The sequence below is a fragment of the Erithacus rubecula genome, assembly GCF_903797595.1.
Source record: "Erithacus rubecula genome assembly, contig: scaffold_549_arrow_ctg1, whole genome shotgun sequence".
NCBI classification, from domain to species: Eukaryota; Metazoa; Chordata; class Aves; order Passeriformes; family Muscicapidae; genus Erithacus; species Erithacus rubecula.
The window spans coordinates 53,966-65,359 of NW_027635789.1; the positions used below are offsets into that span (position 1 = coordinate 53,966).

General features: G+C 47.7%; 1 pseudogene across 1 annotated transcript; it reads left to right on the forward strand.

Moving 5' to 3' along the window:
* Positions 1-537: 537 nt before the first annotated feature.
* Positions 538-1,393, forward strand: LOC306816382 (serine/threonine-protein kinase pim-1 pseudogene; annotated as a pseudogene). The gene is made up of 3 exons: positions 538-627; positions 862-1,228; positions 1,362-1,393. The product of its transcript is annotated as a serine/threonine-protein kinase pim-1 pseudogene (transcript).
* The last annotated feature ends 10,001 nt before the right edge of the window (positions 1,394-11,394 follow it).

Consider the following 11,394-nt stretch of genomic DNA (forward strand, 5'->3'; position numbering starts at 1 on the left):
TCTTCCCTCATCAAGCCAGTGCCCAATCCCGCTCTTCCTCCCTGGAAGCTTCCAATGAAGAGGGAGCGTCACTGGCCAATTCTTTTGTAACTCAACTGCCCATCATTGATTCCCCACTGCTCTCAACTGCCCTCTCCTCTCCACATCCCCCTTTTCAGGTAACAAATGGGAGATAATTCACCAAAAAAGCCCTCCCAAACCCACAACATGTTCCACCTTGAATTTCTTCCCATGCCAACACATTACCTCAAGCTTAAACTTTTAAAATATATACATACATAGATGCAGATATGGAAACAAGCAGAGTGTCTTGAGCAATTCACCCCAAAACAAGGTCATCTTGAAATACACATCTTCTTTCTCCATATTCTGTATCACCCACCAAGTGCAACCCAGTCCCAGACAAAGACAACCCCACGGATAGGGCAGGTACTGGGAGGCACAGGGCTTGAGCTCAGCCCTCCTCTCTCCATGGCTTGAAGGCGGCCATCAAACATGTGGCCCGGGAGAGCATCCAGCAGTGGGACAAGCTGGTGCATGAGCAGGACCAACGGGACAGGGCGGGCCGGGGAGGGCTGGGATCCAGCCGACAGCCCGGCAGTGGCTGGCGGGGATTGGCAGGGGATGGTGGGCATGGGCTCAGAGCCAGAGCCAAAGCATGGCAGACCTGGCAATACTGGAGATTGGGCTGGGGCTGGGCAGGGGCCACCTGCCAAGCATCCCCTGGGGCTTGGCACGAAGCCCAAGCACCAGGGAGGCTGCCCATGGTAGGGGGGGACACCGAGGCATCCCAGGCAGGAGCCGGCGCAGCAGCCACAGGGCAGCATCAGGCCTGCTGGAGGCATTGTCTCCTCCTCACAGCCCGACGGCACCCGTGTTCCTCTGGAGATCGTGCTCATGGAGAAGGTGGGCTCTGGCTGCCCCTACATCATCCAGCTCCTTGACTGGTTAGAGCTGCCTGACAGCTTCCTGCTGGTCATGGAGCGCCCGGAGGCATCTCGAGATCTCCTGCCGTTGCTGCTGGAGCAGGAGTTCCTGTGCGAGGAGGTGGCGCGCTGGCTTTTCTGCCAGGTGCTGGAGGCCGTGTGGCACTGCACCGCCTGCGGCGTCCTGCACCGGGACATGGAGCCGGAGAACCTCCTCGTGGAGCCGGAGAGCGGCGAGCTGAAGCTCATCGACTTCAGTCGCAGCACCTTCCTCCAGGAGCGCGCCTTCACACGATTTGCCGGTGAGCCCCCAGCCCGGGCCCTGCTCCCAGTGCCGGGCACTGCACGGCCCCATTCCCTCCCGGACCGTGGGCTGCAGCCTTCAGCCGGCTGCCGGCTCCTGGGGCACGGCATCTGCCCCGTGCCAAAGGGCAGCCGGCCCTGCCGGCAGAGAGGGGGCTGCATAAGCCGGGCCCCGGCCTCTCGGCCTGCCTGGCCAGCAAGGCCGTGGGCTGCTCTGCCGGCCTCCTTTGCCTTGCACAAGGGCTCCTTGCCTTTGGCCAGTTGCCTGGGGGACATGGTGCCCTCCGGGGGAAGTGGGACCCGCCGGCACAGCCCCTGCCTCAGCCAGGAGTCCAAGTCCCCCGCAGACAGGCCAGAGCTGGAGCAGATCTTGCGGCACCCTTGGGTACCGGGCAGGCATTTTTGATGCTTCGCCGCAGCCTGTGCAGCACCTGCTAACCACGTCCCAAGCAGGACCCCAAAAATAAAACAAGCACAAACCCATTGCGGGCTGTCAAGTCTGGTCCTTGCCAGCAGCTTCAGCTGAAGAAAGCTCTTGGGCAAAGGGGAAATCTGAGTGCTCCCTTCAGCCTTCTTCAAGCTTTCCCCGCCTTTCTTTCAGCATGGTAACTTTGTGTCTTCCAGCACTGAAGGGCCAGAGGGGCTTGAACAAACCAAGAAATGCAACAGTGAAACAAGAGCTGCCCTTTCAAGCTGAAGCAAAGGCCACCGGGGCTCTCCTGAAGTGAAACCAGGGAGGGCTCTGGCTGCATTGCCACAGCCAGCGGCTGGCAGGGGCACAGACCTTGCTCTGCTGGTCAAGCTGGCATCAGAACCAGAACTCCCAAAAGGTCATTTAAGCCCTGATGGACTCTTCCTCTTTCTCTCTCTCCAATGGGCTGCAGGCAAACCTAGGCCTGGCCTGGTGGCTCATGGCAGAGCCTTCTTCCTCCCCAGAGAGCCTCCTCACTGTGTTCCCCCACCAGCCCGGCACTCCCCAGCTCAGCCCCCAGAGCCAGGCCTCGCCCGCGCCCCAGGCGCCCTGAGCCAAGTGGGGATTGCGGCCATCCCGGCACAGCCACAGCAAATCCATCCAGCTTCACACCTCTGACACGGAGCGTGAGATTATTAACCTCTGGAGCTCTTGGTCCAACTTTGTCAAGCTATCTTAACTGATCAAAGCAGCTTATAGTTGCTAAAAAGATTATTTATTACAAAGCACATCTTATTACATATCACATCAGTCTCAAAGGTTGAGCAGAAATGCAATGGCAGAAGGAATGGCAAAAGGAATTGACAAATTGCAGTGACAGATGGCTAAAAAGCTCCAACTCTTCTCAATACCAACTCTTATACAGAATTTTCCCAACAAGGTATGACACAAACTCGCACTACCGCTTTTTAACTTATTAGACTTCCAGTGTCTTAACGCACTCTGTTACATATAAACTATGCATGCGACCTATCTCGTTCTATCCAAAAAATGCAAACCACATTCTTACTATAGCTCTGGTATGTCTATATACTCACTACAACCATGGTCCTGGAGCCTCAACGGAAAACATCAGTGTTTTTTTCAACCTTCACTAGAACTCGCACTGCAACTTTGGCATTTGAAACCTTTCACTTGCTAAAAGCACTAGAGCCCATACTAAAACTTACTTACTGACTCACTTACTTATCCTAAAACTTATGTGTGAGTGGTTTAATATATTCAATTCAAGTGGCTTAATACATTCTTTCAGAGGATTTAATTCAGTCCCTGCATTCTGATTTCTCTCTGAGGAATTCAGAGAAGCCCCATACCCACTGACTCCAACAGGGAATGAAATTGGCCAATTCTGCCAGGAATGAAAAACCATCCTGGGGTTTGTTTGGCCAAAGATGGACCATGAAGGTGTCTCTACTAGCAGTGGGTGTGAGTGCTGATACTTTTGGGTTGTGTGGTGCCTCTGGCCCCTCACAAGTCAGGGCAAGGCTGAAGAAAGGAAGCTGCAGGTGAGGGCAATGTTGGCTGTTTCAAACTGCTTGGAGCAGAACTAGAAGAACAGCTTTCCTCCTTTCTCTCCATCACTGGAAAGGATATTAAGATGAAGCTGCAGTAAACTATGTCTTTTGTGGGTTGTTGTACGGTTGTTGTTTTCTCTGGCTTTTAAATTTATTTCCAAGGTGTGTAGTGAGGAGCAAGTTGCTGGGTTGCATTATTTCTGACTGAGCTTTAACAGAAATGGGTATCTTGTGTGCACAGGCTTCCTGGCAAATCAAGATGTGATGTGGAAATCCTAAGTGAGGATTTCCAGCCTTGACTACGCATGACACAGGCTTCTGAAAATGGAACTGATCTTGGCAGATAACAGCTGTGAAGTGAAGCAGAACTAAAATACAGGGAAGCAGAAAAAACAAGTGCAGTGGTACTTCTTGGTCTTGCATGTACCTCATGCCCCTGCCTCTGTGAATACTTGGTTTTGCAGCTCAATGGAGTTCATTTCAGTGTTTGTTGCGTTTGACTTTTGTGGTCAGTTCCTCTAAACAACTCCCCTTCTTTACTGGACACATCCCTGGAGTGGGACCAGACTCACCCTTAGCCTGGAGGAATTCTCTGCTCCTCTGGAGAGGGGGTGAAGCCAAGGGTTATGAGCAAAGGAAAACAACCAAACCATGGGCATTATGTCCTTGATGCATGCAGCACCACTTGTTTGCCAAGTTCCCAGCATGATCCATCAAAACAAGGAAATGCCTGTTCCTTCACTACTCTAGCTCTTCCCCCACACCTCCCGTGCTTCCCCTGCTCTTAGCCTTGGTGTGCCAATGTCCTGCATTCTTTTAATGTCTGGAATAGTTAGGAATAAACATGCTGGAAAAGGGCACTCTGAATTGGTGTCACCTGTCATGGATAAAACCCCATAGTGACAATCAGAGCACAAGTGTGAAAGCTGGGATCCTTTGACTTCTGCAGTGGACTTCATTGTCTTTTCCTCCTCTCTTTCAGCACAGGAAACAGTCCTTACACTCCTCCCACCTGTGCCAAAAGCTGTGGTGTTTGAACAGCCAAAGCCAAGAGGCTTCAGCACCAGGGGTCTGTGCTGGAGGGCTCCTGGTCCTGCCCATGCTGTGGGCTAAGTCAGAGGGATGCAGGGTTCCTCTATTCCTCCCTGCTGGGAGTAGCTGCCTAGGGAATCTGGGATCTGGATGAAACTCCAGCTCTCCAGGTGTTCAGGGATGCAAGGTCTGAGGGACTACCTTTACCTGTGGCTTTCCAGGTCAGCAGGAACAAGAGGAAATGGGGTGCCAGAGCCATGTCCTATCAGGCTGCATTTCCCTCTGAGGACAGAGAATCTGGGCTGAGGTGAGATTGCCATGAGTGCCTGGATGAGCAATCCAGGGAACAGAGAGCTTGGAATTGCAGCAGCTGCTGGAATCATTGCCTTAGGTCTGCTCTGTCTGTGACCAGTGGGATTTGTGCTAGAGAGAGAGGTGCTGCCTGGAACAACAAGAGGTGGAGTAAATCCTCTCTGGGATGTGCAGTGAAGGACTGAATAGCATGGAGGGAGAAAGAATTTTAAACTCTATCACTATTTCTCCCAAAATTGGTGTAGAGCAGTGATGGGGGTGGCTGGGTTATTCTTCATGCAATTTGGAAATTCTGTTTTATGATTTACTGTCCAGTATCCTTCTAACAAAAGGTGACAGAAACTTGGAACTTGGATCCATTCACTGCAAAAAGTTGCCAAGGCTAGACGACTGGGGTGATAACTGGTTCCAGGAAAGGTTACTTATTAATACTATGTCAGACTTTCCTCAGTGATTATCAGTCCTGAATAGCTGTGAGTTCATGTTCTTCTCACTTGGGAATTAGAAATAATATTTGCTCTTAATTTGGGTTGGGTGAATGATGAGCAGTGGGCACGGGTCATGTCATTCAGTTAGCTGAAACCCCAGGGTAGTTTAGAGGGGACACAAGAGATGTTTGTGTAGGAAAATGTGAGGGGATGTCAAGGGCAGTGAGGTGGCATTTTTGAGGGGATTGCTGAGGTAACTGAAGGGAGCCCAGCAGACAATTTCCCTGGGAAAGCCAAGGCCCCTGGGGGGCACAGCCAGGGCTCTCCAAGGGTATCAGGGAGGGCTCAGCACTGGGGACTCTCTGTGTCCTCCTTCCTTGGCAGCAGCCAGCAAGGAAGAGAGGAGAGGCTCCGTGCGGGATGAGGCCGGAGAGAGCGAGCAGAGGAGCGGCCTCAGGCTGGAGAGGGGCAGGAGAAAGGCAAAGGGACCTCCCTGGGATCACTGTGGGGAACAGAATGGACACTTGGATGACCAGGGGAGGTGAGGAGTGGATCTGAGCTCATCTGCAGGGAAACCAGGAAGGGATATTTTGGAAGGAAAAGCTGAGGTGATGAGTTCACTCAGCCCGGCACGAGTTGTGTTTGCACAAAATGGGACCAGAGGTGAAGGTCAATCCAAAACCAACTCTGCTTGACCTCTGAATTCCAGGATAAGTTTTACAAGCTGCCAAATGAGGGATTAAAAAGACATAAAAATGAATCCAAGAGCATGAGTGAAGTTCATGGGACTCCATTATATTGTTGTCATAGAATTAGTAACAGAGTTTTGAGCTTTTAATGACAACGATGCAGTTCTTCACTTGGATTAGTCACTGGGTGGGATTTGGGGTTTATCTGGATTTTAAAGCCCTCGTGGTGGCCCTGACACTGCTCAGGAGCTGGTAGGAAAAGCAAAGTCAGAGCTCCTGGCAGGCACAGAGTAATTTCCATCAGAGTGGATTGTGGAAGAATTGTTTGGGACTTGGATTATCTCTCTGGGTGATTACAGCCCAGAGTCAGGGATTTGTATAATTCCATACATTTGACTCCCAAAACTTCCCAGCCCAGGGCTTGAGCTGACAGGGCAGCACAAAGATTGTTCTCTGTGTGGTGCCCAGATTTGGGGTTCACTGTCAGCTTTGCTACCTCCTATAAATGATCCCATAGCCCCAAATTCCCTGCTTAATTCCCACTGCCCTAACCTCAGAGTGCCTCATGGAGGGTGGATATTCCCATACAGAGCTGCTGCTTGAATACCAGCTGTGCCAGGAACCAGCAGAGCTTCCAAGGAAGCTCAGCAGAGGACTGTGAGGATCTGAAGAAACTGAAGAGGACTCGGGGTTTGCCGAGAGCCTGGCGGGGCTGAGGGGATGGAGGGGCCAGCAGGGAGCACAGAGGGGTCCAGGACTGCAGCTCTGCCAGGCATGGAACCAATTCCTGAGGCTCCATTTTTGCCACAGCTGCAGTGAAGACATTGAAGACAGCAGGAGGAGTGACAGGAGCCAGCAGGGAGAAGCCAAAGGCCCCGAGCAAGAGCAGTGAGCAGGGAGCTGCTGCTGGCACAGAGGCTGGTGAGGCCCCAGCGCCGGTGGGGCAGGGTGGGGTGAGGGTGCCGTGGGCTGTGGCCGTGGGCAGTGCCCGGCACAGGGGCAGGAGCGGCCCTGCCCGTGCTGGGGCTGCTCGGCGCAGCTGCCCCGGCCGGCACAGGGGCTGTCCTGGGGCAAGGCAGCTGTGCCGGCAGGGCCCGGGAGCTGCGCCGGCTGTGCCGGGGCTGCGGGACAGTCCCGCCGCGCTGCGCTCGCCACACCCTGGCCCCTCGGCCTGCTTTTCCTTTCCAGCAATCCTGGAGGGGCTCTGAGATTTTCTCTTCCCTGATGGAAGTGCAGGTGCTGCCAAGGGAAAGGCCCTGCTCCTGACTCAGTGTTCTCTTTGCTTCCCAGATGTCCCATCTGCTGTCCCTGTCCAGGAGAGCTGCTCTGCACAGGACGAAGAGACCGAGGGAAAGGATTTGAAGATGGGGATGCTGGAATCCAATTTTCTGTTCTCTTTAAAGTTCTCTTTAAAGATACATGAACTTTCACACAGAGAGGGATAATTATATGGATATTTTCTTATGTGATTTGCTATTTGTAGACAAATATTTCCATATTTGTGTTATATTTTTAGATGTGCTATGTATATATGTGTATATATACATATATGTGTGTAATTCCATATATGTGTGTGTATATATATATCTAATAATGTCACTTGTGCATCATATGATAAATACATGTGTATGTTGTTATATCTGATTTTGTTCTATATCCTGGGTTTTCATTTGTGTAGATAACCTATTTGTATTGATGCAGTTATCTGTATATGACTTTTAAATGGTTGTATTTCTATTTTCATAGGTATATATGTTCTATTTTTATGTTTTTCTTTGTATTTTTTTTTATTTATATGTATATGTATTTCCATGTATGTGGGGATGTATAGCTGTATATTTGCATTGATGTAGTTGCATGGGTATTTAGATTGGTAGAGTGCTATTTGTATATTGATGGGTTTGGTTTATATATCTATTTACATATAGTATGTAATATGTAATGTTTAATCTATATGTAGACCAGTAGATTGTTATAGTTTTATATATATTTATATATATGTGCATACACATGTATTTAATTCTATTTAAACATGTATGGAGTAGTACGGTTGTATAAAATTATCTGTTGAGTTCTTAGTGTAGGGTATCTAGAGTGGGAGTGTATATGTTCATGTTTTTATCTGGGCTGTACAGTTGTAGGTAATAAATTAAGTTGTTAAGCACCTAAGTGATCTTTGTGTATATAGTGAGTTGTTTTACAGTTTGGCAATAAATTCAGTTTTTGGTAACTGAAGTTGATATTTGTATATTTTTGCATAGCATTGTTTTAATAATGTAATAAATTTATTTTTTTAACATTAACAGAGATCTGTATAGTTCTGTATTGTCAGTGTGGGTGTAGCAATTTTTAATAAATGACATTTTTCAACTGAAATCGGTTCTTGTGTATGTGTTGATCAGCAGTGCAGCTGTAACAATCTGCAAGAAATGGCATTTGCCAGCTGAGATGGGTGTTGTGTGATTTGTGCTATCCAAAGCAATGAGCAGATGTAAAGGTGATGATGCTGGGGGATTTTGGCCATGAAAATCTCCAGCCATGCCCAGCACATGCCCTGTGTGCACTCAGGCTGGGCAAGGAAAGCGCAGATTTGGGATGGCAGCAGAGCTACACATTTCCTAAGAACTCCCTGCAAAGCCTGCTGAGAAAACTCTGGGACTCCACTGAGTGTAGAACTGCTCTGTGGATTTTCAGATCATTCTATTGATCTTTGGTTCTTTATATCCAAACATATCTATATATATATGTGTGTGTGTGTGTGTGTGTGTGTGTGTGTGTAGGCAGTACTTAGTGACATGGAACATACTTGATTGTGGAAACTGAAATGGATTTTTTCTATCTTTATCTGTAGAGTCAGCAGAGTTGTACCATTCTGTACCCATCATTGACTTGAAATTGGTCATCGTATAAAAGCATTGCAGTTGTAACAGTCTGTAATAAATTTCCCCTTGAAACTGCAATTGGCTTTGGGGCTCTTCTCATTTCCATGATGAGTGACCACATCAATGTTTTCCCAATATCTTCAGTGATCATTAAGCTTTGGTGAGTGTATGACAGGCTGTGGCACCCAATTCCTCACAGGTCTGTCAATCTGTGGGTAATAGAACCTGTCTGAGGTTATTTGTCTGTGAGTTGTGGTCCATGTCTAGAACCCCCTGAGGCAGCACTCTGGCTGGGGAGGGGAAAAATATAATGGGATTATGACATTGATTCTCTTTTCACACATGTTTGCACTAAGTTTGCAGCCTCAACTTAGTAAGGAAAATGATAGATTTTCTTTAGTGTGGAATAAAATGGTGTAGGAATAGCCGCAAACTAAGCTGTAGGAACAGTTCTTGGTCTTAAGAGGACACTGGGTGCAAGAAAGCAGCACAATGTTAATGATTCACCTCTTAGGTAAAACCAAAACAGTTCATCATGTAAAACTACCTGGTGTTGGAAATAACCAACGGGCTGGGGCTGAAGTCTGGGAGTCAAACATTTGAAAAAAGAGACCTGGCAAAGCCAGTCCAAGGTGCAGGCAGGCATTGGGCTCAAGGCAAGAGGGAGCTTGTCCTGGCAGCCCTGGGAGGGACTGCAGGCAGAGGAGCTGCCGGCGGCAGGGAGCAGCTCCTGCTGGCACTGCAAGGGAAGGAGCGGCAGCGTGCAGGAGGAGCGGGCACATTGCTGATGGACAACGGAGCTGCTCCTGAGCCACCAACGGGACCCTCCTGGCACTGCAGCTACTGCTCAGTGCCAGGGTAATCCAAGCTGGAAGCCAAAGCCCAGGCAAAAAGACATCATAGTTGAAGTCGGATTCGAAATCAGAGTTGAAGTTATTGAAGTTATTGAAGATATTCAAGTCATTGATTGTTCTCACAGCTCAGCCTTATATACTGTTGCAGCCCCAAGCAATCGCAGCTCTCAAGCAGTCACATCACCAAGTCAGAATTTCCCCCCAGTTACAGAATCAGCCTATTGTTTCCATTACTTGGCAGCCTTACAAAACCACATAATTTCAAAATCCTGATAGCTGCACATGAAGATCTTCCTAGCTGTGGTTTCTTGTTCCATAGTCTGTACCCTACCAAGGCCAGAATATCTTGACCAGCTGTGCTCTCTGTTCCACATGCCATTTGTTCTGCTACATCAGTCCTGTCTTTTTTACATTTGTTCTGGTTTTTCTACTCTTCCTTCCAATCAGAGACTTATCAGCAGACAAGTCAGATTGCTTCAGAAAATGCTTGACATGGTTTGACACAATTTGATTCTGCCTGTATGTAACAATAGCCCTTAGACAGTATTAACTATACATCATGCTTTACCTTACATTATTTGTACAGACTTACTTAAAAATAAATGTGAAAAAATGCATGAAAACTTGTACAACTTGAATTAGAAGTTACTTAGTCATAACCATTGACTGTATAAAATGGGATAATAGTTGTCATATGTTTTTCTGTGTTTTTATTCTCAACTCTAAGCTAAGTTTCTAATTGATCCATATCTTGTTACATTGCCTGTTCTGAAGTTCAGAATTCTCAGGCAGATCTAGAGAATTCCTCAATGCAAACATTCTTTTTTCTCTTTTGAAAACTAACTTTTTTCATACCTGCAAATCATGTCAGGAGAGGATGCTTTTCTGGTATCTTTTACCTGCTTTATTCAACACTTCTCAGAGTTTCTAAGAATTACCATGTAACACGTGAAATGCAAGTCTGTCCATTCAGGCTTTACTCATCCTGCAGTTCTTGAGTCTTGGAGAGGGATTATCCATTAGTTCCTGAGGAAAGCAGTTCTTGACCATACCAGCCCAAAGAGCACTGTCTAAAATAGTGTTCTCCAGTTCTGGGCTCCAGTTTAGGGAGGATGTTGAGATGCTTGAGCGTGTCTGGAGGAGGCAATAAGGCTGATGAGGGGCTTGGAGCACAAGCCCTGTGAGGAATGGCTGAGGGAGCTGGGGTTGTTCAGCCTGGAGAAAAGGAGACTCAGGGGTGACCTTATCACTCTTTACAACTCCCTGAAAGGTTTTTGTAGTCAGGCGGGTTTGGTCTCTTTTACCAGGCAGCAGAACAAGAGGACACAGAAAAAGAAGACTCAGTCTTAAGCAGTCTTAAGATATAGGCTGGATATTAGGAAAAAGTTTTTCACGGAAAGAGTGATAAAGTACTGGAATGGTCCACCCAGGGAGGTGGTGGAGTCACCATCCTTGGATGTGGTTAGAAAAAGAGATAGGATGTGGCACTTGGTGCCATGGTCTAGTTGGGGTGTTAGGGCATTGGACTTGATGATCTTGAAGGTCTCTTCCAATCTAGTAATTCTGTGAATTCTATTATATTGTTTAATGCTACTTTTGCCCATCCAATCAGGATGCTAAGAGGAACAATTTGGAGCTCCTGAGAGCATTCAGCTGTTCATTGCAGCTTGCAGAATGAGTGATGAGGTAAGGAGCTGCATAGACAGGTAACAGGCTTTGCTGCAGTTTGTAATTAAGAACTCCACTTACAATTATTTCTTGATCACATTGTTTTTAGGCTGTGTTTAATGTAACTTGCAAAGAAAACATGAATTATTGATTGTGTTGTTACTTGTGTTTGTCTATAGAGAAAATACAGCTATCCTAGTTTGTGAGGAGCTTGTCTCCTCAAAATTCTAATGCAGACGTTCATTTGGGATGTATGTAAGATGTCATAATGTAACTGTTTCAAATTCTTACTCTAATTTCTTTTTCTTAAACCT